This window comes from Prinia subflava, chromosome 4, assembly GCF_021018805.1.
Source record: "Prinia subflava isolate CZ2003 ecotype Zambia chromosome 4, Cam_Psub_1.2, whole genome shotgun sequence".
Taxonomy (NCBI): Eukaryota; Metazoa; Chordata; class Aves; order Passeriformes; family Cisticolidae; genus Prinia; species Prinia subflava.
Window position 1 is genome coordinate 66,849,933 of NC_086250.1, and position 27,720 is coordinate 66,877,652.

General features: G+C 41.5%; 1 protein-coding gene across 7 annotated transcripts in view; it reads left to right on the top strand.

Moving 5' to 3' along the window:
- Window positions 1-27,720, top strand: part of FAM107B (family with sequence similarity 107 member B) — a 58,882-nt gene that overhangs the window by 14,546 nt on the left and 16,616 nt on the right. For 3 of the 7 annotated variants that reach the window (XM_063397015.1, XM_063397017.1, XM_063397016.1), the window contains one exon: window positions 3,082-3,166. The exons of 3 other annotated variants lie outside the window; for them this stretch is intronic. The gene's annotated coding sequence lies outside the window, so the exon portion shown is untranslated. Of the gene's footprint in view, window positions 1-3,081; window positions 3,167-25,186; window positions 25,208-27,720 lie in introns of those variants that run through there. One more of the 7 variants, XM_063397019.1, reaches the window with a different exon arrangement.

Genomic DNA, 27,720 nt, shown 5'->3' on the forward strand with positions numbered 1-27,720 from the left:
GAGGAGTAAAACAACTCTGACTGCCTTGCTTTACTTTTTATTCCTGAATCTTCTGAGTTTTGTCTCTAATCTTCAGGCTCAGACAATAAATGGGGTTTAACTGTGGATCCTAACAATGAGCTGATTAGGTGCAGATCTGTGGATCAAACATTAAGCTGTCAGAAGGGAGTCTTGCCGTGCTGCCCAAGATGAAGTGGTGTCTTGTTAGACCCCCATCACACAAACCACATGTCACAGTTTTTCCAGAGCCCAGCAGTCCCCTGGTGCCACCCTGTGTGTACCACAGGAGGGGAGAATGCAGGGGCAGCATCCACACCATTGTAAGTGCAGCCCTGGCACCAGGCAGGAGCTGGGACTCCCTGTCAGCTGCAGACTTCGTGTCTGTCCCAGTCACCCTTTTGTGGGTTGGTACTGTGGGATTGTGGGCCCCTCTTTCCACAGGGTCACCTGCATCTCCTGCTGCAGGAACTGGTGGGGCTGTGCCCAGGTTGCCCTTGTGCAGTGTAGTGCTGGCAGACAGGGATGAACTCCAGGCAGCCTTTCCCACCACTGAGCCTCCCCACAACAGCTCCTTGATTGCCCATTTCCCATAAGTTGCAGAAGCTGACAGAGAGTCTCCTGGCTCTTTTCTTGACAGTGTTGTTGAAGGAAAGCATTTTTAGTAGCAGCTTTTCACCATCAAAATGGTGAAAAGCCATGAATCAGAGCTGACTTAAATCAGAGCTGACTCCCTAAGACGGGGTGTCTCTGCCAGACCCCAAAAGCAGCTGAGCTTTCTGCCCATGAGCTGTCCTGAGCTGCCTTACATCATCTCCATGTCCCAGAGCAGGGTTTGCCACAGCTGATAGCAGCCTGTCCTGACAGCCTGCAAAGGCTGGGGGAAAGGAAACACCATCCTGAAATCCCACTCCCTACAAAAGAAGGGCCCTGGTAGAGCATTATTATCTCTTGAGAGCCAGGACTTCCCAGGGGCTGCTCTTTGAGCACAGAAAAGCTCACCGTTTTCTTCCAGCGCATTTTTTTCATTCCCTGGTTCACCATTCACGTAAATTTCCTTTTAAGTGGTGTTTACATTTGCAGTTTGAAAAATGTGGGAAAGGCTCTGTTGTGGCCGGCTGTAATACAGTGCAAGTAACTATTTCAGAGCTGGCTTTGCATTGCCTCTTGCCCTCTCATCTGTCATCAGCTCCCTCCTGTGTTTTGTGAAGTTTTTGCTTCACTGCTGAGAGTGGCACAGCAAAAAGTGAGCTCACAGAGAGCTCCAGTTACTGTAGAACCAGTTCAGGTCTGTTTAATGGAAACCTTCCTTCTCCAAAGCCTTTTGCACTCCTTTTACTTGAGTCATAAAACTTCTTCTGTTTGAACTTAGTGAAAACAAACTCCAAACCCTTTCTGTTCTAGTTACAAAACACTTTGATTCCTTTCCCTGGTTTTGTTTCATGTTATTTACTGAACTCCTGCTGGAGTAGTGTCTTGGGGTAAAAAGACACTACTTCTTAGCCGAGCAATTTAAATTTTTCATCAAGGGAGATGTATAACCAAACTCTTTGTGAAATGAGTTAGCCATCCATTGTACTCCAGCTCCAAGCAGGAAGTGTGGATCATTTCAAACCCAGGAGAATTCAGACACGATAGGGTAGGTACATATGCAAGAGTACCTCATCAGCTGTGGGCATAAAGAAAAACTGGCTGGTTCTGGCAAAAGCTGCCATAAATGTCTGACTTTGGGGGAGGGGTATGTGCATCTGGACTCCTGAGACAAGGGTGAATTTTTGCGTGTTGTGCTGAATAGTGGTGCGTGAGCATCAGCCTACATTTACAAAACAGTGGTACGTGTCTTTTCCATTTTTAATTTTTTTTCTTGGGGCAGGGATGAGCCAGGATCTATTGTTGACCTTGTTAAGTAAATTCCATCTCTCCTTCTGTGTTCTGGTTTTGCTTTTTGGATTTCTGTGCTATTGACTAATCTGTTAGTGATGGTTAAGTTTAAGGGGATCTGAGTTGCACAGTCAAGAAAAAAAAAAAATCGTATTTACTTCTGAATTTTTTTTCTCTGAAGTCCTTACATTGCTTTTGTTTTTCTGAGATGGGTGATACTAAGTTACTATGGCAGGGTGTGGACAGCTTTTTAAAATTATCAGTCCTGCATTCATGCAGGAAAACCTTTGCTATCTTCTGTGGTCAGAATTTCAGCAAACCCACTATCACTGCAGAATCATTTGGGTGTGGATTCTCTCCACTTGCTGTGTTTGACTTTCACAAGGATCTGTACATATCTAAAAACATTTAATAAGAGCTAGTAAGATATTTTAGCCCTCCCAACCTGTTTCTCTGTAAGCATTCAGCCAACATTACTGAGATAAATGGTTTCCTGTGTTTTATTAGCACAGCACAGGACCTGTGTTTTATTAGCACAGGACCAGCACAGCTGGTCCTGTAATCTCACATTTCTTTTTATAACTATTTTATAAGGAGAAGGACCAGTTACAGGTTTCTCTGTTGCAGTGCTCAAATGCTTGCTCTCACTGTAATAAGTCTGTCCATCTGCTGTGCTTCCCAAGCCTTTGCCGTGTCTCGCTGGCACACCTGCATTTGTGCCAAAAGCTCTGCAGTCACTTAGGCAGCTCTATCTTTTTGACCATCTTTGCCTCCTTGTATCCAGATGTGTACACAAAAGTGAACAATCCAATGTTTGCTTGGTGAGCCAACACAGTCTGAGATTACAAGGTGGTTCCACCTCTCCATGCAGGACTGTTCTAGGCACTGAAAGCTCCCGAGCTGGAGCTGTGTGTCCCTTTTACAGCCTGGGGACAGAGCAGGGCTGGTGCAGGGACATGGAAAGGGAGTGCAGGGAGAGAGTGGGTGGCAGCTGCTGCAGGGTGATTAGGACAGCTTGTGCTATCTGATCCAGGGAGCCAGGTGGCTCCTGTTGTTGCCAGCAAGGTGGGAATAAAAGTGGGAAGGAAAGAGGGGCCATCCTGTACCTGCATCCATTGCCCCAGTGCAGGTAGCTCAGCTGTAGCAAGAAGACTTTAGCTCTTGGGGCCTTGTGCCTCAAATATTTGTTTTCCGCCTCTCCAGACCAAAAAAATACATGTGAGCAGAAGCTGAAGGCTTTCTTCAAGACCTAAGGCTGAGTGGACTCTGATCCTGCCCTGGGTGCCTGGTGAGTGGTAAAGCTGTGCCACTGTGGGCTTCTCTGCTCTGCTGCTGCACTGGTGGTGTATGGGAGCATCCACTGCATTTGTGCTTTTGTCTCCATGCAGGAATCTTGCCATTATTGTGGACAGGAGTGAGGTCAGGGGAGGGTTCTTTACATTCTCAGTTGGGGTGGTAAGACTTAGGTACTCACTATGAATTCAGAATTGGCAAAAACCTCTTGTAGGGTGGAATGGCTTGGCTTGTCCATGTTATGATAACTTCCAAGTATTTTGTTGAATGTATAAATGGGGATAGGTCTTTAGGATTCTGCAGGTCAAAACATTTTAACTGGACCTGAAATACATAAAAGTAATGGTGAAAAATATTATTTGTAAATTAGTTTTAAATAAAAGTGCCATTTAACCATAATGAAATAATTCGGCCCAACAGCCTTCCTTACCTGCCCTGTTCTAAGCATCTTCAAGCTTCTCACTTTATTACCTCTTGAAATTTACTGGTTAAGAGGTCAGAACCAGGAGATTTTTTTAGAAACAAGCAAAATGTGTCAGTAATTGTTCAGATTCAGAGGTATTTTCTTGATTTTATTACATTCAATGAATTCTCCGACTAGCTATTTAAATTCAGTAAATAGTTATTCCAAAGCTGAGAAAGTGTTGAAAAGTCAGGAGTGTGATTAAGATAGAAAAAGACAGGTCTAGTAGTTCTCAAATCTGGAATCAGGACCAAAAATAATCAAATTGTGAACTTGAGATAATAATTACTTCCATAAATTTTATCTATAAATAAGATGTCTGTTCCACTTTGTGCCCAGCCTGCTTCAGGGGGTTTTAGCTAAGTAAATAAAATCAGTTTTGCTTTGATGCTTTTGTCGACCTGCTTTGCTTTCACTTACCTCTCTTAATGCAACATTGATAGGAATATCAGTTGAAAGTGTGTTCATTTAGAGCATTAGAACTGAGTAATTTTCCATGTGTAATGAAGAATTTGGGTAAGTGTGTGTTATATGTGACTAATTAGTGGTGCAGTTTATCTGCCTCTTCAGCAAACAAAAGGCTCATGTTACAGCAACCCTTCTGCAGAGAATAGCAATCAAGACTTCTGCTTAAACAATTTTCATATTTTAACATCTGTTCACTTCTAGAATACAAATCAACACCAGTGCATTCTTCTCTGATATGAATTGTTTGATTCCTTTTTAGCTGAAGAGAAAAATGGAGGCATGGCATTATTTTGAGCCTGCATGTCCTTTTCTCGCTTTCGATATGCAGACGTTGCCCCTGGCTGTGCAAGAGGATATTTAGATGTGCAGATCATGAAGGAAATTTGTGGTCTTTTAAGGAAAGATTACACTGGGTAAAAATGAGTTTGAAAACTGGAGCTTGCTATTTCTTTCTTAAATCTAATAGGTGCCTGGATAAAGGGAATTACTCATAAGAAGGAAGTCATAAAACTGGTTCAAATTAGGTTTCAAAGGCGAGGGTTATGTTGGTCATTTAAAGCCTCTGATTTCTCACCACCACCAGAGTCAATAAATAGGAATCTAACACGAGGTTCTGGCAAAGTACTGTCTGCTATGGAAAAGGCCTTCTGAGTGATTTGGGATCATGTTTAGCATCTGTGGCTTGTGCTGCAGTAGTACATGGGAGGAGATGGCATGTTCTCACCGGCATGGGATGCTTGGCTATCCTGCTGAAACAGAGCCATTCTTTTATTTATGCATGTTTTGACTCGGCCTTCAAGTTGGAGAATGTAGGTCAGCTGCAGCAGTGAGGCTCTGGGTTCTGAAAGAAGATTGCCAGCCCTGTCCCAGTGCCTCTTTCCAGTACCCTTTGGGCTTCATTAACAGTCTGCTGGCTGGCTCCCTTGGGCACAGGGGCTATTAGCCATCTGACACTCGTTTGCCCAGGGGCAGCATGTTTGCTCAGTAATGGAGGAAATGGGTACCGAGCACCTTACATCTTTCCAAAGCTGTTACAATTTCCCTTCCACCACCGTCTTTACTGTTAATCTCAATATTTGATATCAACAAAATCACAGTAGACTAAATAACATTTTCAATTTCAACTGGATGTGATTGCTTCCAGGATGCTACCAGGCAGTATCTTATGACATTTCTATCTGAATACAAAATCTGACTGATGAGAGAGGGAAGAAGAGACTTTTAATGAGATTACGAAGTAAAATATTGGCAAACTACATTCTCTCTTGTGAAGGCTGGGGAAGGAGAAGGAAAATTTATGCAAAATAAATAGAGACTTCTTAAAAATATTAATTATGGATTAAAATTTGTAGTTTGAGCAGCAGGATTTATTTCTTAGCTGAATCAGATTTTATAGTTAAAGTCTGTGGAATAGGCTGCATTTCGGATAAATATTCAAAACATAATTATTGCAAGAATTTAAACCAGAAGTGGGAATGGGAAAAGGAATGGGGAGAAGTAGGAAGCAACTCTCTGTAAGACTCTGAGATTAGGACTTGTGTATTCAGTGAAGGGTTTTGGTTTGGTTTTGTTGGTTTTTCAGTCAGTAATAAACACCTTCTCTTCTGAGAAGTGTAGGATCTCTGACAGCCAACCAGGGCTACCAAATAAAACATATCATCTGTAGCCCCCCACCTCCTATTGAATTGTTTCAACATCAAAGGGCTTTCACTGAGGATAAGTTTTCTTCTGTTTTGCATGGTCCACAGTTCATTTTGGTTCTTGAATTCTTCATAGGGTTGTCTGCTATGAAGCCATTTATTGCCTTGGTAAAGAGTGGGAGCTTTTTGCCTAGAAAACATTTGCACAGTGATGGTGCCTATTAAACATAAAATGCTTTTGAGATATCCACTGGAAAGAATATCCATGAATAAAAAATGAACCACTTAAATCAATACTATTACTTTTTATTCTCTGCTTTCTTAATCTTGCCTGTTGCTTTTATTCTCTTTATTAGCTGTTCGTGATGGTGAAGTTTTCTTTTCAAAAGCAGCAATGTGGCCCTGTTATTCTCCATTGTTTTGTTTCACCTGCAGCTCACACAGTAATGTGATAGGGACTGTGGGAGTTATAATTTCAGAACTGTGCATACAGGTAGTTTGTCTTAAAAAAATAATTGTTTTCTTCCCCTTGCTACTAGTTGGGTTTTTTGCCATATCATCTATTTTACTACTTTTTATTATTTCATTTTATGGTATCTTACATAGTGTGTGAACACGAAGTAAATTGATGGCTTCTGAATCAGAGGCTATTACAGCATTTTCCTGATTAGATGAGGTCTCCTTGCTCTCACTCAGATAAATCTTAAGCAATCCAGAGCACTTTAGGTGGAAGTATAGTTTTAATAAAACTTACCCTGTGTTGAATTAATGGAGATTTTTGTCTTTTTAACAGCAGTCCTCATGGGGGTTATTAATGTAGAGTTATTAACTTTCAGATGTTCACTAAGGCCAAGTCTCATTGACTTCTTTTCAGTTTTCTTTTAGTGTTTTAATAAAATAGCATCATTAGATCTTCGTCACATGTGGACTTGTGTCTTACGTGTGGAGGAGAGAGGTGATTCACTGTCTTAATTTCAAAGTCCCAAATTTTATGCTAAGTAGAGTGGCCAGTGTTCATGGCAGCTGATAGAGCTTCCCCAGGGGAAGGCAGGTTTGGAAATAACAGAGGAATGAAGATGATAACGAGAGTGAGAATCCCTGGGCTGGAGCAATGGGCAGGTGTTAATGCAGGGAAAGAATAGCAAAGCCAATAATGGCCAGGCAGTATGGAGAGTGACCCTCCAGCACTAACTTCTAGTCACACTGATTTTGTTCCCCTATTTTTTTGTGGTCACAAAAATTGATTCTAATTTAGTGCATTCTCTTCCCCTTCATTGTTAGCATGGAGGTGGTCACAGTGGTGCTGGCAATGAGCCCATGCACTGTTCAAAGTCAGGGGAGCCTGCACTTCATTGCTGCTGTGCCCAGGCCCATTTAATAAAGTTTGAGAGCATGCAGCAGCAGTGTGTGCATTTTATGGTGATGACAGAGCCTCTTAGGCTTTAAATGCACTTTATTTTCAGTACTGTGACAGGGTTTTCATGCAGCTTGATGCTGAGTCTAAGGTTTACCTCTGCATTTCCATTATAAGCCCCTGATTTCCAGGTATGGTGCTGTGCAGCAGCCTAGTAACAGAGGACTCGGAAAGGATTTTGTCAAGATTAAGAAAGGGAAAATTTTCAATCCCTTCTAAAAGATGTAGAGTAAAAATATTGAAAGGGAAGAGAGTCTTAGTGTGTGTAATTAAAATGGTCTTAGATAGAGTTTGAGGTGTTTGGAATGTGAGGCATGTCCGTAGTAGAGTGGGAATGTGGAGGGGGTTCAAGGTAAAGCGGGGCAGCATTTTTCATTAGGTGAGGACTGTGAAGTTGTTGGCACTGACCTGGAGTAGTAAACACAAATGTTAGCAAAGCTCCTGCAGTGAGCAGGGGCTGGAGTGACTGTAAGTGCTGTTCTGCTGGAGGTCACCACCCCCGTGTGCTGGGAGCTGTTCCAGCCACAGGATCTGCCTGCAGAGCTGTTCTCTGCATTGCCATTTCCATTAGGTGGGATTGCTGATGACCCCTGGCTCACTTTATTTAGTTTGATGGTATCTTCTGTTTGCTGGGAATTGTCTCTTGTTTGGAACAGAACCTCTTGGAACTCTACTGGTGGCATATTTGTGACTTGCAATAAACTTTCCTGTGACTGTGAGCCATGTGCTTGACTAAAATGTAAGAGGAAATTAGTGGGACATCTGACATTTGTAAGGGTCAGACTTTCATTTTTACTTTCTTGACTTGAGTTTCATGAATTCTAAGTTAATCTGAGTTGAATGACCTTTTGACTAGGGTAAAGGTCTATCTTGCCTGTCTTTTTCTTTCCCAATTTAAAAAGATTTCATGTCCTGGATGTCTGAAATTGTAATTCTACATAAGATGGTCATTCCTTGCTCATACACTCAGATCTAAACACACAGTAGTTGGAGGCAGTTTGTGGTATTAATCAGTGGAAAAGGAAGACTTGAGTTAATCAGTTCTTAGTGAATGAAATCTTAGTGGTTGTATCCACAGACTTCCAGTGCTGGCCTTGTGGACTATTGTAGGAATTCAGCAGTGTGCAGTAATATTCATTTCCAAAATGGAAGTCTATTAAAAAACAAGTACTTGCATTACTTCAAGTCTAAATCATCTGTATTAATTTTTAATTTCATATTTTAATGTAAATTAAATGAATAGTTGATTTAGAACTAATAAAGCAAATGATATGTCAGATTTTTAGAGTGAGAAGGGATTTCTGCCACTAATGCTAAACAGGCTTACATGTTACTCAGCCTCCAACTGTCTGCCAATCAGACTTTGTTTTTTACATATTTTCTTAATAGTTTGCACATTCAGGAATGTTTTTTACAAGATACACTGTAAAAATATCAAATAGAGGTGATTCATCAAGATCAGTTGTGATTATTAACAAAGGCAGTATGTGTGACTATGTATGTGCATGTGTATCTGTGTGTTTATGGGTATGTTTGAAACCAGCAGGCCTTACCCACACACAGAATGTAATCACATTCTAGTCTTTTTGGCCACATTTGTGGCCAAGAAATGGTCTGTTTATTCTCCTTTTAAGTCCATTTGTGGACTTAAAAGGAAAACAAAGAGATGTAAGTAAGATTGACATTTGAGATTATAAGGAATTCTAATACCCTCTGCCAGAGTTAGGGTCATCTTTTTCCAATGATGTAAAATTCATGAGTCTTCTGTTACAGTTTAAGTAGGCAGGATTTGAAATTACTGCACATCTAGACTTGGTTAAATGCAGAAGGGCTTCTTTTACAGGGCTCACTTGGGATTTTCCTAGTCCACCTTGAGTTTCCTGTTCTACCTAATTCCTTAAGTAAGTTGATTTCTGATTTGGATTTTTAATTTTTTTTAATGTCCACCTTCTTAAAAAATAAGGAAGCTTGATCTCAGCTCTCCAGAGTGCCATGAAGGTAAATTGGAAGTGTTAGTGGATGAACACCACGTTTCTGCTCCTGACTTTAGCCCTGGGCTACCATGATAACCAGTCAACTGGGGAGAAACACTTCAAGAAAGTGACACCTTTAGTATATATATATATATATTTCCATATTGCTACCAGCTATAACAAGAAAGTGTTATAAATTCAATTTATGAACCCCTGTTGTATGTGTGTAGGCTTGCAAGGGGGGAGCCCTCCTGCAAGCTGACTGCCAGCACAGATGCATGCTCCTACATACACAGTGCAAAGCACTGCAGAAAAGCTCTGGAAACTTCAAATAACACTGGTGTGTAATGAGGAGTCTCATGCAGATTTAAACCTATATTTGATTTGAATTTATTTAAATAACTGTGAGAACATGTGCCACCAAAGCCACTTTTCTCAAGACCTAATTGCAGTTAAGTCTTGAAGAACTCATCTTGTGCATGCATGTCTGCAATTCTAAACAGCTTTAAGATAAATGTAGATTAATGAAATGTCTTGAGAGTACTTGCCTATACATGCACTTAACCTAAATGGATGAATAACTGATTATATGAATGTTTCATTACAGAGAGACAGAAGAGAGTCTAAAGTTTTTAATTTAAATGAAGAAGGCTGGGACTGACTTTTGTACGTGTCCAAATTGTATTCACGTGTCTCCTTGCTAGGAGTCTGCCACTCATTTACAGTCTGATCTCATCCCTCTCCAACAGGAGCAGATGGGGATTCTTGAACTTGGCCCAAATTCCTAGAAAGTCTCTGCACTGACATTTTGTAAAGGTGTGAGAGGAGCTGGGAATTTGGATGGCAGAGGGTGTAGTAACAGAGAATGGTACAAGGATGAAGCAGCAACACTTCCCTGCACATCATTCAACACCGTGGCAGTGACTGTGAATACAGAATGTCTCAGTGTGGCAGAATAAATGCTCCTCTCTTGCCATCTAGGTGACATCTGACATGGATATTCTTTGCTTGATTGTTATGTTCCCCATCACTCCCCCTCACTCCCCCCCATTTAATTAGCTCAGAATTATCATTCTTAGTGACATTTCCAATTTGGAACATCCTGATACTTGAGTCTTTCCCTCCCTCCTCTCTTGTTGATATTTGTATGGGAATTTTGACTATTTTGTGGATATTTTGAAGCCTGTGCTGAAGATGGGTCTGAAAGGCACATGCAGATATTTCCTATTCCTCTTTCTCTGGCACATGCCTGTGTGTTTCCTTGTGTTCCTGACATTGCTGCTCCTGCCTGAGGGAACCTGGGAAGGAGGGCTCAAATCCCAGGGGATTTTTAACAAGAACCGGTTCCGCTACCCATTGTTATCTAATGGAACAAGCAGAGATGAGTGTATGTACTACTGGAAACAAAACAGAGGGGGAAAATTTGGGTTGTTATATTTAGTTACAATAACTTTAACATTTTCCACATGGAAACATGATTCTGCCTTTTTTTAACAGGCAATTCTCCCTTGCAAGTCAGACTGGTAATCCCGTTTGCCCACGACTTTTCTGATTGAGTTCTTGTTTGCTTCTTCAGGGGTTGGAGTTTTTGTGAGCAATCTTACAAGTTGATTTTTCAAAATTTAAAGCAAAACATTAAAGGTAACAGTGAGTGCTTCTGGTGGAGAAACTTCTAAATACAAAATCCTTTTGCTTCTCTCAAAACATTAAATATTCACACCAAGAAAAGTCTGGAAGCGCTTCTTGAAAATGTGTAACTTCAGCCTCTGTGCCAACAAGATTTGTGTTAGAATGAAATTGCCATATTGTGTCTGACTGCAGTTGTCTCTGTATTAATTACATGTCTACTTGCATGGTAGGCTTTTCAAAGGAGAGCTGAGCACATCTTTTGTTCATTAGTAGCATTTAATTAGTAGTGTTATTTTAATATGTGGAAAACCCGTGTTTCTGCATGTGTGTAAAATTGCTCACTAAGATGAATTACTGCTTTGCAAATCATTTTCAGTTCCTGAACTTAAAGTTGTTGCCCTTTTTCTTAAAGTTTCAGTTTATCAGTTATTTGTTCCACTGTTCCAACACAAAAGTCAGATATTGTTAATTTATGTATTTTAAAGCTCTGGGACTGGGTGACAGCATGTAACAGAAGATTGAAGCAGGGAAGGGAATCACTGCTGGTGAGTGATTAGATAGATGCTGCTTTTTAGTGCCTAGCAAGAAAACTGGCAGATGTGTAGGCTGCAAAGCCGGTATCTGTTGATTGCAGGCTGCTGGAGTTATTATCTGTTATACCCAGCTCTGACAAGCATGGACCAATCTTGTGTGCATCTCTCAGTGTAGGAGCCCTTTGCTGTCTCTCACTGCTTCCTTCCTTCTTTGTCTTTCTCTGTGACAAAACAGCCAGCACCGAGAATGGGTCATGCCAACCACCCTGCTGCTATGAACGTTTCAGAAATTCCACAGCAGCTTCCAGGCCCCTCTGGCACCAGTGCAGTGCTCTCCCCTCAGGGTGCCCTATAAACCACGTGCAGTTTGTACCCAAATGTTTGTGCCTCTGGTCCCGCAGGAAGCACAATGCCATTTGGCACTGCTGTGAAAGCCACACCAGAGAAAATGCAAGGAATAGTCCGCCTTTCAAGCTGAATATTCAGGCAGCTGCTTTTGAGCAGCAAGCCTGCCAGTTCTCTGGATGCAATGGATAATAGTGTCCCTTGCTGTTCAGTCTCCTCCTGTGCAAGGAACAGACCTCAGCTGACATTTCTCCTCAAGCTTTTTACCCCCATTTTCAGGCCTGCACATGTGTTTGTGGTTTTCTTTTTAACTGTAAGATACAGTTCCTATAGGGAATCTTAATTCACTTCTTGTCTGACAAAGGTCCTCTTGTCTGTTTTACAAGAAACATATGCTGACATCCACTCAATTCATCAAGTATTCATCAAGTATTTGGCAGCATAATTATATATGAAGAGTTTTTCAGACCATACACCTGCTGAAAGATCTGGCCTACAGTATGTATTTTTCCCTAGATTTTGATACTCAACACTTGGAAAATAACACAAATATGGTTGAGGCATAACCATCAGTATTAAAAAATCTGCAATTTTTTATTTCAGTCTTAACTATTGGTTTTATATTTATTTTACTTTAATGAAAGCAAAATATATATATATATAACCCACACTTGCTAATGCACAGATTGTGTAAAGAATTTAGGCATCAAAAATGTCAAGTGCTAAATGAAACTTCACATTTTGGTGACTGTGAAGTTAATTGGAGACTCCTTGGATCCTTGTCTTGTTGCCTTCTTCAATGGTAAATTGGGACCTAATAAGAAGAAATCACCTGGTATTTTCTGAACCTCTCATGGAGCATAGGTTTTAGCAGCAGCTGGTGAGTTGATATCCTGACTCTGGAAATCTCAGGGATGACTGGCTGGCCATGAGCATTTTATGCAAATTTCAGGTCTGCTGACAGTTGTGCAGTTCTTGTACACCCACTCCTGCCTGTGCTCTATGGGATTCAGCTTAAATGGCTTTGCATGCAAAAGTCCTGGATATCAAATGGTTTAACTTGCTTTTTGTGAGCCAGTTCTGCAGTTGGCTGTCTGTCTGTCTGGTTACCTCGAGAGAGAACAACATTTGTGCTAACTTTCACAGCGAATGTACCTGGAGAGTTTCTCTGATCAGTGACCTGTTTTATTGATGTCTGAGCTCTGCACATCTGTGACACTCAGCTTTTTTCTCTCCCCATTAACACAGATGCAGAACAGGCAGATGTTTTTATGAAATGGATGCGAAACTGAATCACAGAATCTTCAGTGCTCTGTGTCCATCTTTGCCATTGTCACAGTCTGTATGTCAGAGCACATGGATGAGCAACAGGCAGCAATGGGAATGGGATGGGGCAGCCTTCTGACCCCTGAGAGGGTTGGCCAACACTCTGTATGTGATACAGCCACTTGTAGTGATATAGATGTTGAGGAGATCAGTGTTACTCCAGCTTCCACATCCTTTTTTTCCCCGCATTTGAAATTTTTAAGGAATAAGTGTCTGATGCACCAAATAAAGCCAATAGGTAGGGACAAGCTCTCAAATGAAATTAAAGGCAAGACTTCTGCAATCCATATAAGGACACATTGCCATTTCCCCTTTCCATCAGCTGGGACAGAGCAACTGGATGCTCCTTGTATAGGGGGAGCAGTTGTTTTTATAGCAGCTGCCAAAGTAGGACTGGTTGGGTCTTTGGGAGGGCATGAATGAGTGCAGGACGCCTCCAGCTTAACTGGGACAACTGTGCTTGTTGGCTTTCCAAAAACAAGGGGAAGTGTGTTGGGGGAGAGTGGGAAAGTCCTATGCATGGGCAGCTGTGAGAGTTTGAGCTCTGGGGTGGAAATCTGCCAGTGCAGCTCCTGACCACAGAGTGAACGATGTCTGTTATGGGTCATGGGAGATACCCTGCCTGTCACTTGCACAGAAAGTGACAGAGCCACTACAGATGTTTCTTTGTTCAGTACTTTCGCCTTTTGGTGAATATGCAATTTACTGGGGATTTTTAATGCTAACATCCAAATTGTTTAATTTAGTGATTCTCTGGTTTCTAAGAAAATGCTTTGCAGGTCTCCATCTCATTACTGCCTTTATTCAAAGTGGTGATCCAAGCAGGAGACTAATAATAGAATTTAACACTGTTGCTTTTGATTTGAGAACTGCATGAAGAATGGTGTCAAATTAAAATACTTAGTGTTTTGTGTGTTGCTCTTTGTAGTCTGAACCCTTTTTGTGACAAGTGGCAATGAATTTTCTACAATTCTGTGACAAAGCAAATGGCTATCTATTTCTAATTGCTACTGGTTAGGAATGTGGTATGTGTGTCATGCAAGAGAGATTGATTAGAGTCATTAATGATATGAAATGAAAATGTCAGTGTAAAAATAAGCAACATAGTAATTGCATTTTTTATTACACTTTTTGATTTGGATTTTGCATCATTAAAAAAGGATCTTACACACAAAAAGGAATCTTGTCCTGAAAAACAGAACATCTGAGAGGAAAAAAGCCCTCTCAATTATTGCAGTAAACTGAGTCCCAGGAGATTGGGGAGTATGATTTGTTTCAATAATTGCATGAAAAATATATAGGGGAAAAATAGAAGCAATATATATTCTGCTTTAGAATCACGATGAGAGAACTGGGTTGCATCTCAACATGAGCACATGATTGTTTTCAGGACTGGCAGAAGCAGTGGAAACACTTCCAAACAGACCCTAGTGATTCCATGCCTGGAAGATGTGGAAGGAAATAAATGTTCTTATTAGTATGTTATTTTCTTTTAATAAGCTGCAGTGCCTTGTTACAAGAATTGAGGCCTTGCTTTAATAATTTACAACGTTTTTAAGACTAGGATCTGATGTCCAGACACTTCTCCTTTTACCTTACCACCGAAATGTCATCAGTAGCTGCTAGTCCTAAATCCTTCTGTGCTGCTGAGAGCCATCCAAGTGCTATTTTTGCAAAATGGCTTACTGAATGGCTTTCCCTGCCAGCCTCCCCCTTCCTCCCTCCACAGACTCTCTTATCTCTGAATTTGCCTTCTCCAGAGGTTTGGAAGGCAGAGGAGCCTCGAGCTCTCTGCTCCATGGAACGCTCTCCTGAGCCTGCGACTTTCTGGTGGGAAAACAGAGGGAAGGAGAGGTGCATGCCCCTCTGCCGTTGTAAGGGGATTTTATGACAGGCTTGTAAAAGCTGGAGAGGTCAAAACCAGACTTGGTCAGTGCAAGGCAGGAGAGAAGACCTCTCCGGGAACAGAGAGGAAGAGTGGCCTCTTCTGTATGGCAGCGGGAATGCCTCCTGCCTCTCAGTGCCTTCGTTGAGATGATGGCTGCAGTGAGAGCATTGCAGGTTTTCTCATGAGCTCTGTGGTCTCATCCAGATGTGCTAAAATATCTCCTGCAGCGGAGATTATAAAAAATTGTAGAACAGATTTTTAAATTTCTGCTGTGTTTGACTCCTGCTCTAAAGAAATTGTTAATCTACCTGTTTATATCTCTGCTGTCCCTGTGTTAGCAAAGGCTCAGCTCTGCTCACATTGGAACTTAACCAGCCAGTTTGATGTTCTGTATATTCATTAGCATTAAATGTCAACACCTGGAGCTTAAAATCAGATGAACAACTGGGTTTAAATCACATCTTGTTTTGGATTAAAATCAAGAATGAAAAATTTTGGCTCAAAAACTTCCTTGGCAGGAGCAGACTTCAGGGGTGTGTAGGTGCGCTACACCTCACCCTGGGGCAGGGAAGGAGTGAGAGGCCTCTTGAAGTTCCCTCCAGCCCAGTTTTCCATGTTTCTACAAAAATGTGATTACAGTGGTTGCTGGCTGTGCAAATTGCTGTAGATAAATTGCTTTTGGCAACTTGAGCGTGTTTTATGGCTGTGTCTGTCACTGAAGCTGATGCAGTCTCCTGTGGGAGCAGCGTTACAGGTGCATCCGTGCGCGTCTGCAGCGTCGTGTGAGGCTCCCCAAGGCCACTGCTCTCCCCAGCACTCCTGCATGTGTGACTGTGGAGAGCTGCAGTCTTAATATTGCTCACATTCCATGAGGAGTCAAATAAACTGAGGACAATAAACTGATTTTAGTAGAGTAGCTCCTGCTCATGCCAGCTGAGAGTCTAACCTGATGCTGTTTGTAGTTGTATTTTGTCTGATTGTGCAATCTCAGTGTAAAAATTTGAAATATTGAATATATGGGTCTTATTTTCCATGTACACCTAATTTCTGAGCTCCTTAATTCATGGTACACAACCTGGCATGCATATATAAGGTTGCCTTTATTTAAGACTGCAAATACTTAGGTATTGGAAAAAAAATAAACAAACCTCCAAACCAGTCAAAAAACTCCACAATCCCTCCCCACCCCAAAAAACCACACAGAAAACAAACAAAAAAATTGAAACATCAACCACAACAAAACTATCCCCCACACAACCAGACAGTAAGAATATCAGGTTGATCACTTAAAAACAGAGTATTCTGAAACACTGTCTTGACATTTTCCATCTATTTAATACTTGGAGCTCTGTTCCAATTTATTTTTAAACAAGTGCTCTGGGAAAACAAATGAAAATGTTTCAAGTATTTCCACACAGATTTATTTTAGTAGAATTTATTCTGAAACTCATTTTTGTTGAAAAACATTACTGGGCCAGATTTATCCCTGGAGTAATTGCCCTTGATTTTTAATAGCATTGCAGGAAGGGTAAATTTGGCTTGTGTTTAATTTATAACACAGGAAATATGTACAGCTACAGAACATCTTTACCCAGGGCATGGTGCACAAGGGGAAAACACGCATGTTTCTCTCAGTACTTTGTTAATTTAATTGTAACAACAGATGCAGCATTTCATTTGTTTGACTGTTGTTTCTGAATTCCTAATCCAACTGTACCCCAGCTCTGGGCCCACAATGTAAAAAGGGCAGAGACCTGTTGGAGTGAGCTCAGAGGCCCAAAGATGCTCAGAGGGCTGGAGCACCTCTGCTGTGGAGACAGCTCGGAGAGTTGGGGTTGTTGAGCCTGGGGAAGGGAAGGAAGGCTCTGGGGACACCTTAGAGCCCCTTCCAGTGTCTAAAGTGGCTGCAAGAGAGCTGGAGAGGGACATTGGACAAGGTGGAATGGCTTTAGACTGAAGGAGGGCAGGTGTAGATTGGGTATTAGGAAGAAATACTTTACTGTGAGGGTGGTGAATTGCTGGAATAGGGTGCACAGAGAAATGGTGGCTGTTTCTATCCCTGAAGTGTTCAAAGTCGGGCTAAACAGGGTTTGGAACAACCTAGCCTAGTGGAAGGTGTCCTTGCCCATAGCAGGGGTGTTGGAACTAGATGATCTCTTAAGTTCCCTTCTAGTCCAAACCTCTGTATGATACTCAAAGTGTGTCTGTTTTCTCCAGCTAAACACTGAGTGAAAAGCCTCAGATCTTCTTGAAATGTTAAGCAATTTTTGCAGCTCTCTCTCTGCCTCAATAATTTGTTGTTTTTGCTGATAGCACTTGGTTTTGAATCTGTGAGATGTCTTCCTTTCAGCTTATACCAACACCTGTTCCTTCCTGTGTTCAGAGAAAGAAAAATGCCACAAGAGAGACTTCCTTCCTCTTTTCTTTGGGTTTGTTTTTTATTCCCTCTTCTCCTCCCTTTTTAGGTTACAACATGCTCAAAGTTAATTTAAAAATGGAGCTCTCTAGGAGGTGCAGTTTAGGCACAATTATGTTCAGTGGCATTTGGTATGTGTTCAAGAAAGTGCTTCCATTAAAGGCATTTCTTAAATTGGAAACCAGAGTAGTAAACTAGTGAGTGCTACTTGTGTTTGGTGGCCTGGAAATAACAGAACCCTTTCTACGGGTATTTCCAGTGGTGCAGTTTAGATTGCTTTCAAACAGAAATTTGTGCCTCTTGCTTAACCAGGACACACAGAAATGAGAGGTTTCCAGCTGTGTTATGGATAGTGGTATGTGGCTACATCTGTGGCTGGGGAGAGCAGCAATTGTGCTCAAGGGCTTCCTTCACCTGTGTGGATGTCCTGGCTCCAGGAGAGGAGTGGCATCTCTCTCACTGCTGGACTGCTTCTGTGCACCAGTACAAGCACCCTCAAAATGTGTTCATCCCATTCTCATACAGATGTCATCAGTTAGAGAGTCATGGAAGGCTTTGAATTGGAAGAGACCATTAAAGTTCACCTAGTCCAACTGCCCTGCAGTGGGAAGAGGCATCTTTCACTTGATTGTGTTGCTCAGAACTCCATCCAGCCTGACTTGGAACACATCCAGTGATGGGGCATCCACAGCTTCTGTGGGCAACCTGTGCCAGTGTCTCACCACCCTCACCACAGAACATTTCTTCCTTGGGGACCCTTCTCTCCATTCCTTTAAAAAGTTTGGCTTCCAGGTGTGAAAGCCCTTTTCTCTCTTCGATTTTCCCAATCTTTAGGACTTTCTTGCTTAATGGTTTACTGCCCTTCCTGTACAGGGAGGAAGGGTCTTTTCACTCGTGTGTAGCAGGTAGGAGGGGGTTGTATGCTGTAGATCCCAGGAGCACATTGCTCTCATTATTTAGATCATTGCTTCAGACCAACATCAATGGCACTTGCAGTCATTTTGTTATCTGGGTAATTAATCCACAAGGTATTGCACACAATGTGGTGAATAATACAGGAAATTATTAAACTGAGTACTTTCTATGGGTTTATATCATACTGTATGTGAAGCTGGAAGTAACGGGCATGCTGGAGATAGTGTAAAAAGCAGTGGCAGGTTGGATTTCTTCAGTGTTCTGTAGTTTATGAGCTGCACTTTCTAACTTTTTTGATTTTTGCTTTAAAAAAGCAGTTTGGGAATCTAAATTCTCTGGAGTTCTCATAACCATAGGGGGAAGGAGAGAGTGCCTGGAAGCTGCTTGAGAGTGATGATATTTGACTTTAGTGCTGAACATAGCTGCTTTGATTTGCCCTCTGGATAACCATGCTAATGCTATAAGGAGCTTGCTTTCCCATTTTAGCTGCAGCAGTTAAAGGCCTAAAGGTAGGTGACATGAATGCGTCTATAAATATGTATGTTTTAATCAAGCCATTGTTTATAATTAGATAATAATCATAATGGTGTAAATAAGGGTTAGAGTGGGAGTTATAAAAGGTCTTAAGCAGGAGAGAGACAAGTGGTTGATGTCTTTCGTTTTTAGCTGAGGTATTGAGTAAGATTTAGAGATGGCAGTTGCAGCTGAACAACGCTGATTCATCTGATGTAAGGAAGGGTAGAATGAGGTGTGAGATACTGGATGAAATTCTTGTCGCCTTGGCCTTTTGTGTCTACCTTACTCATTTAATATACTGTCTCCTCCTGCTTCTCAAGTCACTTGTTGAAGTACTGAAGCTGTCCCACGGGAGGTTTTTGGAAAGGGATATTTAAAAGACATGTTCAGAGGTTTTTCTACTAAATGGATGTCAGCACTTTCTAGCAATAGAAAAAAATCCTAGATGGGATAAAAAACTCTGAAATCTGCATAGATCTCTTTTCCCGATAGAGAGTTTGTGCTGTAGTCTTCCCAAACTTACCCATCTTGGCTCTACTATAAAATTACAAATTTGTTACTTCCCTGCTAGTGAGAGTAGTACTTCTGAGGGTGAGCAGGCAGAATTGCTGGCATGAATTTTAGTAAACCTGCTGTTACTGTGTGGGAAAGTTCATCTATTGATTTCAAACTTTTAATGTTCCTATTGTAATTTTTTATCACTGTGTGAATTTAACTAAACATTGTTTTCCTGGAAGCACTTTGTTTTCAATGGTAGTTAATGTTTATGTTGAATGGAAGCCATAAGAGAGCACTGAGCACTGTAGGGTGCAGATCAAAATTAATTTGTAGACATACACTTCCTGAATGAAAACCTGCACTCCTGCCCAGCCAAAAAGACTTGCTGCTTATTCCACCAGGCCCTGAGGTGTATGTGTAATTAAGTGTGTTGGTAAGAGGGAAATGGCTCTTGAAAAGAGGATTTTTCACCCAAAACTATGGAGTAGATGGCTTAGCTGCATATGAGATGGTGCCATGCCGGTGGGCTCTCAGGGGGTGGTGTCACCCTGCTCAAAGACGCATAATCCTGTATCTCATGCAGGCCAGTTTGCAGCAAACAGGTTACTAGTGCTGGCAAGGTCAGGTTTGGGGATGAAGGTGGCAACCATCATCTTTTTTATCTGGGAAATCAGCTGAACACTTGAAATGTGAGCAGGATGTCACCTTTTTGTGAAAGATGAGCTGACAGTGTCTTTGTCTAAGGTCGCAATGTTGGCTGAGCACAGTCAGTAAAATGTGCAAAAGTTCTACTATTTGTAAGTCCCAAAGGCCTTTGGCTTCCAGGAAGATAGAGTATGAAATTGGAATAATGATTCAGTTGTCTGTGTAGACTTATGGAACACAGTGACTCCTTCAAGTATGTGTGAACAGTGAGGTTCCTCTAATTTTTGTTCCAACTGCCGTTTGTAAAATATATATATAACATGCTGTCTAATGAAAACTCGAATAGGATTGATATTTTGTCATTTCAGAGTTAAATTCTGATTAGGGATTCTAATCTTTTCATACAAGTTGTTCTGTAGGGTTCAAGGGATCTGAGTCTCTGCTCTAGCCAATTGTGGCTTTGCTGGTACAGCTGTTCCCACTCTGGAGTAACTTTGCTTGATACTGATACAGATAGATCCCTGTGCTGATTTTTAGTAGTGGCACAGGAGCTGCAATCCCAGCTGACTCTGCCTGTCTCTTCTGAGAGTTTTTCTTCCTTGCAGGGCTGTTTGCTCATGAACGTACAACAAAAGTTTCTCCAGTATGGGGAGCTGGGACTGGCTGGAGCAGAGTGTTGTCTGCTGGAAAGATGCTTAAGACCCACATCTGGATGAGCAGACACTGTTCAGCCCATATTCAGCATCTTCATTGCCAGTTGCAGTGTGCTGCCATTGGTACCTGTGGTGTTGCTGCTCTCAGCAGTGCTGGAAAGGCACAGGCAAGAAAACAAGGAGTATTAATGAGAAATCTGTGCAGGGGAAGGCTCCTGGGTTACTTCTGATAGCCTAGCTTCATAAACAAATGCTTTTCTAAACTGGAAGTGGATCCTATTGCTGCCTTTGTGTTTCTACATAACTTTTCTGACCTTTTGTCAGTGGGGGATCAGTGGGACAACATCCTCTGTGCAGGCAGGCTGCTGGGTTCAGTGTATCAGGTCAGAATCCTGTGTTTAATATCACATATCTCAATATGAAAAAAGTTATGGCTGGTTTGTTGACATTCACATTAAAGGATGTCTATTAACATTCTTAGATGAAATATGACTTAATTGTAGCAAACATTTGCTTGAATCTCAAACACTAATGTACGTGTTAAACTCACATTGGGGAAGTGGCTGAAGGTGCAGTATTTCCACCCTGCTGAGCACCGAGGCTGTTAAGGAATACATGCTGTTTTAAAGAGGACACATTTCGACAAATGGGTCTCTGTCTTATTAGGAACATGCTCAAAAAGAACGTGCTGTATTCACCAGTGGGATAGGAAAGCCCTCAGGCTCCCAGCTCTCATTCTGGCTTTTCAATGTGGATTTTTGTCTTGGAGTCATTTCTGAGAACATATTTACTAGTGCAGCTTAAAAAAGAATGTGTTTAATGTGTCTCTTTTTGTCACTGAGCTGATAAATCCACAGACAAATAACAAAAAAAAATCACTGGGGACTTTGGTAATAACTTGGGAAGGAAGAAATTCATAAAAATAGGCTTGGGGTGAAAATAGCGTCAATCCTTTAGGCATGAGACTTCTAAATCCCTGGTGTTTGTTGTGCAGCACCAAGAAGTTCACAGCCTCTGTGTTATTAACTCTGACATCTTTCTAAATTTTATTCTGTGTATCTCTTAATCCATTACTTTGTACCTTACTTTATACTTCATCAATTTAATTTTCTAGACTTCTTTCAGCAAATTACCTGTTTGGATTTTGTCTCTCTTGATTTTAAAGCAAGCATTTGTTCAATCCTAAAAAAAGAGTGGTTAACATGAAATGGCTCCAAAATGTCTGACAAAATGCTGTCTATAATAGAACAAAGCATAGTGTTGTTGTAATTTATGATGTTTCTTATTGATTTGCTCATCCAAAAAAGTCTGTCTTTTTCTCTCTGCATTTGGTATCCAACATGTCCTGCGCTGACAACCACAGCTTGTTCCAGAGTAATTTGAGGCTCAGCAACTTGCTCAGCATCACAAATCCAGTTTTTTGGTAGAGCTGAGAATAGAGCTTCTCTCTTCTGTCATGGCTCAGTTCCTCACTGTAATTATGGGGCAGCTTTCCTACTGACTGAGTGAGCCTCTGATGTGACCAAGCCCATTATAATGAACAGTGCTACTTCAAATTTTGATGAATTCTCCTCGTTCAGTAATTTTTTGAAGTTAAAAAATACAATTCCTCAGTGAATCATGGCAAAATATGATTGTATAATTAAAAAAAAGAAGCAGATGTTAATGTCCTACTTTGCAGTCTCGAGTTCTCCACTGCTTGTTGAGCAAGCAGGTTGAGCAAGTGATTGTGTTGTAAGATGGTAGACAACTGTGGTGGATGGAGGAACTTGGGCAACTTGAGTTAAAATGTTTGAAATTGCAGTTTGGCCTGCTTTACTCAGGTTTATGGGACTAGTAACAGGTCTTAAGATTTTACAGTAAAGGGGCTTCCACCTCCTTTTATTTTTCTAAGAAACAGTGCTCACATTTGCAGATCACCTTTCCTGCAGCGAGGTGCAGCCCCAGGAATTAGCAATGGGTGAGATGCCTACATAAATATCAATTCACCTTTCACCCTTAGTCATAAGGGAAGTTCTTCTAGTAAATCCATAACATCTTTGTAGGTTAGACAGTCACAGAGAAAACTAGTAATTAATTTAGTGATAGCAAGCACAAGAGGCAGTGCTTGTGTGATGTGACATGGCACAATGTGTCCTCTGGAGTACTGACTGTTCACCTGTGATTATTTGTTGGAGTGCTTCTGCTTGGAAAACAGGAGTGTGCTTTTTTAAAAGTCTTGGAGGCCCCCATGGGCTCATTGAAATTTTAATTACAATTTTTCTCTGTGTGGTGGGTTTTTTTTTGGGGGGGGGAGGGGGGGGCTTGTTTGTTTGTTTTTGTTTGTTTGTTTTGTTTTTGGTGGGTTTTGGTGATGTTGTTGTTGGGGTTTTTTAATAGCCCATTTAGTTACTGAAGGAGATCAGGAAAATGATGACAGAAACAACTCTTGCCATTTCTTCCTTCCTTCTACAAATGTCTGAGACAGTGAGCTGATATCCTGCTGAAGACACTGCATGGTGACATTTTTAAGGAGTCTTTAACATGGAGTCTATTGCCAACATAGAAAGTTTGTTTGCCTGAAATTTTCCCCTCCTTGGCTGCAGGCCTGGCTGCTCAGAAGCCCCAAGTTGTGTTTTCAGCAGCAGAACAAAGAGCAGGGCTGGCTTCAGGCATGAAGAGATGCAGCTGGCAGTGGAGGTTATGATTGCCTATCAATAGGTATTCATCTTATTAATTAAGCTGCTGCTGTAAAACCCAGCTAGAGGAGAGCTTTTCAGCCTCCCTGTTGTAAAGTCGGCTGAGTCACCTGTGAAATGATGTTAATAAGAGGGCTCCAAGGCTTGTGAGGAGGCTTTTTTCAAGCCCTCTTCTCCTGGGGCTGGCAGCAGCCTCTTTCAGAGACGTGGCTGCCGGGGCTGTCTGTGAATGACAAATGGCACTCATTTTTCTGGAAGCTCTGTGCGCTGTTTTTGTGAACCTTGACTAGCAGGAGCCAAGCTGTGACCTCACACTGCTTTTGTTCCTTAGCTGTAGGCATGTTATGATAAAGCCTTTCAGCCCCTTTCTTGGCTCTACTGAAGTCTTGTTTTGCACCCCTTTAGTTTTTGGCTTCTTCACGATTTTTCTTTATTTGTGAGCACGAAGAGGCAAGTGCATGCACATCTTATTTTCCTTTATGAGACCAGTGTAAAGTGGTGTATGACTTTTTGGGATGCAGGTGGTTTGTTTTAACCATTTGATGGAGATCCTTGTAGTGGATCCTTTAGGACTACTGAGTGTTTTTTCTTGTTCACATTACATACTTCAGAGTTCTTGCATTTCAAGTTCAGGTCCAGTTCAGTTCCACTTCTGTAGGACATGAAGCAAGTGAGCTGCCCTCTCTAAAGCCCTGGAGAAGGATATGAGGAGCAGAGTGGGGGGTCCTACAAACTCCAGCTCACCCTCTTTACAAGTACTGCTGAGGAAGGACAGCCTGAGACTTTCCTCAGGTGGTCTCTCAAGCAGAAAGGTAACAATTGTAGGAAATTCCTTTCCTGTCACCAGTTCACTAGCTCAACAAACAATCCCTTTGTTGAAGCATTGGGGTCATCCTTTTAGTTTCTTACTCTTCTCTGCTAACTACTCGGAATTTGTTAAACAGTTCCTTTCTGGAAGATTAGGGAGTGGTGGTCTATTTATCCCTTCCTGAACCTTTTCAAGTCTTTCTAAAAACACAAAAAAGAGAATAAGTTGAGAGAAAAAATCCTAGAAGCAGTCCCATGTCACCATACACAACAAATTGCTCTGCCAAGGGATATGCTAAAGTCTCCCTTGTGTTTGTTCTAAGCTTGTGTGACTGCTTTTGTTTTAGGTATTGACATTCTGGGTTCTTCATTCCAGTGAGGCTGAGAAGCCAGAGGCAACTCAGTTGTGTGAGTAACCCATCAATCCTGTTCAGATAGAGGCTTGTTTCTTTAGAGAACAACGCCCTTCCGCCTGACAGCGAGGCTGCTCTGCTGCCCTTTCATGTGCAGCCTTCTGGCTGATCCTCAGCCCTGCCCTGGTGCCACAGCTTCCTGATTTATGAGCTTGCAGGAGAAGCTGCTGATCGTAGCTGCTCATCAAGAGCAGCAGTGAAAAGTCACCAGCTTTGACAGATGCGACTGTGTGTCAACATTTTTCTCCATTTTTATTTTGTGTAAGTTGCTGGTTTTCAGACCTCTCATTCCTCCCATCAAACAGTGAGCAGATGATGTTCTTCTACATGCCCTGGGGCGTGTAATGTTCTTTGCAGGACGCCTGTTGATCACTGTTGCATTTTAATAGCCATGTGTATCAGGCTTGGCTGTTCTAAGCCCACTTGTAGCTTCCAGGAGGCTTGTGCTGGCTGCCATACATTCCTACACCCACTCAATGCTTTTAAACCATTAGAGCATCGTGCTTTTGGTTAAGGTCATGAGTAGGGTGTGGAACAGCCTTTTTTAAAAAAAATCCTACTCTACCTCACTTTTGGAAGATTGGTCATCAGTTTTACTGGTGTCCTCATTTTTGCTTTTTGTTTCAGGTCTTGTTTTCCTTCCTTTGTAGTGGTTTCTTTTTCCTTGGAGTTGCAGTGCAGAGCCTCGTACTGAAATTTATCCGTGCCAGCTGAGAGTGGATAAAACAGGTCTGGGCAAGGAAGGGTTTCTCTTTGTGGACACAGTGCAGGCTGGAATGTGGATGTAGTTGCCTGAGCCAAGACTAACTCCTTGAGGTGAAGGTTTTATTTCTTTCCTGTGATTAAGCTGGGAGTGTGTTAGTTTGGAGTAGCAATAGGTTTAAGGAAATTATTTCTTTTGGTTTCCTTTTGTCTGTTTCTAGGAAATCTCTCTGTGTTAAGAAATCAAAACAAAGGCTAGATTCTTGCTCTGAGCCATTCGTCACCAAAGAGAAGGAAAAAAAGCAATCTTTGCCAGTGCTGATTTTTTTTTTTTTTTTTTCTCCTAGGAGAAGGGTTTCTTCCTAGAAAATGAAAAGAACTTGAGTTGTTGAGTTGGCAGGTAATTGATACATATCTGCCGGCTCTGAAGAACTACTTAACTTTTACATAACTACCTACGAGTCTGTTTAGGAAGCTGCCAAGCTGCAGTGGACTGTGTGGTTTTCATTATGTCTGTGTATTTAAACTTGTTGCAAATGGCCTTCTTTTGAGTGGTTAGAATTCCTTTCAAGTTGTCATTCAGAAAGGCCCAGAGGGGAGGGCAGCTGTGACAGCTCAGCAGATCGTGCTGTGCCCTGACTCCGGGCAGGATGCTGCTGTGCCCTAAGGAACAGCACCGAGCAAAATCTGGTCCTTTGGCAGGACTTGGGGGTTTACAGCACTGGAGTAACTGAGGCAGCATGAGAAATACTTTGCTTGCTTGGTCTCTTTGATGCTGTAGCTACTGCATGCATAACTACCTGATTAATGCAGAGATTTTAATCTTCTGACCCCCTTGCAAACACTTATTAATTGCACTCATAGATTTTAAATTTGTAGAACTAGAAGGGATAATTATGATCCTGTAATTTGGTCTCTCTCCGTGCAGCTGAGCACAAATCTTTTACTAAATCGGTGGCTTTATTCTCCTCACTTTAAAAGTGTGCTCCTTATTTAAGGAATTTGTTTTCTAGCCTCAATACCCATTCATCAAAATTTCTCGAAGTATTGTCTGACTTATTGCTTATACAATTAGTAGCCTGCTATTAATCTTTGCTTCTTAAAAATCAAATGAACAGAGCTGTTAGAACAGCTTCAATATAGGGCACGTTCTCCCATTTACAGATGTTACTCTTCCATTTGCTTTTTAACTTCCTAATTTCTTTTTAACAAAGAAAACTTTGTTTGCTGTGCAGTTTGCTGGTGTTTGTTGTGTTTATAGGATTGCTAAGTAACCTGCCTCTTCTCTTGCTCCAAATTTTTTCATGTATATCAAAGGTAATTTTAACCTTTTAGACTTGTATGTGGTATAAACTTCTGCCTGGTTGGATATTTGCTAGGACCCTCCCTCATCATCATCCTCACAATCATCACAGCATCCAGAAGAGGATTCTTGTTCCAGGATAATGACCTACACCCTTTGGTCCTGGACATTGCTTGGCCTCACTGGGACACACATTAGTCTCTAATGTTTCTCCCTAGACCATATGAAGAAAATACAAAACAAGTGGAAAAACAGCCACTATTAACATGTTTCTCTCTTCCCTGGAGGAATCTTGCTGAAGTCCTGTGAACTAGATTTTAAGAGCATTCAAGATTCACCAGTCTCCTTTTAGGTATCTTAAGTCAGATGTTTGAGATGTTTGCAATGTTTGCAGTCTCTCAATTGATAAGGGGCTGCCCTGGATTTCCCCCTCTCCCTCAGAAACACCTGTTTAATGTTAAACCTTTTATATTTGAAGAATCACTATTCTCTAATGCTGATGTTTGCAGAAATAGAATGATTTAGGAGTAAGACTTTCTGCTAAAATTATGGGAGATTTACTATGTTTGCTCTTTTAGTTTAGCAGTATTGTGTATAAGCATGGATTTGGGTCAGCCTTCCCCCTTCTCCCTCCCAGGTTTTCTGTCGTGTTCCTATTTGCAGGAAGTCCTTTACCACTGGGTGCCACTGTTTCATAGTTCTTAACATTTGCTTCAGTGAAGCCCTGAAGAACCTCTCCCCTCACTCCTTGGACTTCTGATTTTAAATCAAGGCTCAGTTTTCATGCAGCATCCCATGTTTCAATGTAGTAAAATTTGATTCAAACTAATTTGCCCTGATTTTTAATTTAGTGGCCCACACCAATGGATCTCCAACACTGATGGTGCACTGTAGCTGCAGAGAGCATAAACTGATCATATTTGCTTTTGTGCTCTTAAAATCTCTTTAAAAAATGCGTTGTTCCAGGATTGCATATGAATCACTGTTGACCCATGTATAAATAAATTGCTTGTTACTTTTGGGGATTAATCTAGTTGCAAACTGTGCTGCTGAGTGCCTTTCCTAAGAGGCATAATTTCAATTATCATCTCCTGAAAATCATGTTACTGCACTGTTATAATTACCTGTGTAGTGTTTTGGTGAAAGTTACGTGTATATTCAGTTGTGTGCCTTTGCCAGTCATGATTTATTCCTTTCAAAGGACTGACATAGATAAAAGGACAGCGGGGTGTGCAAGACATAATGTTGTTCTGCAGGGCAAAAGCAGAATAGTCACTTAGGGCCTTTTGGATGAGAGGTGTCCAAAGCACTGGGTCTTCTCCTT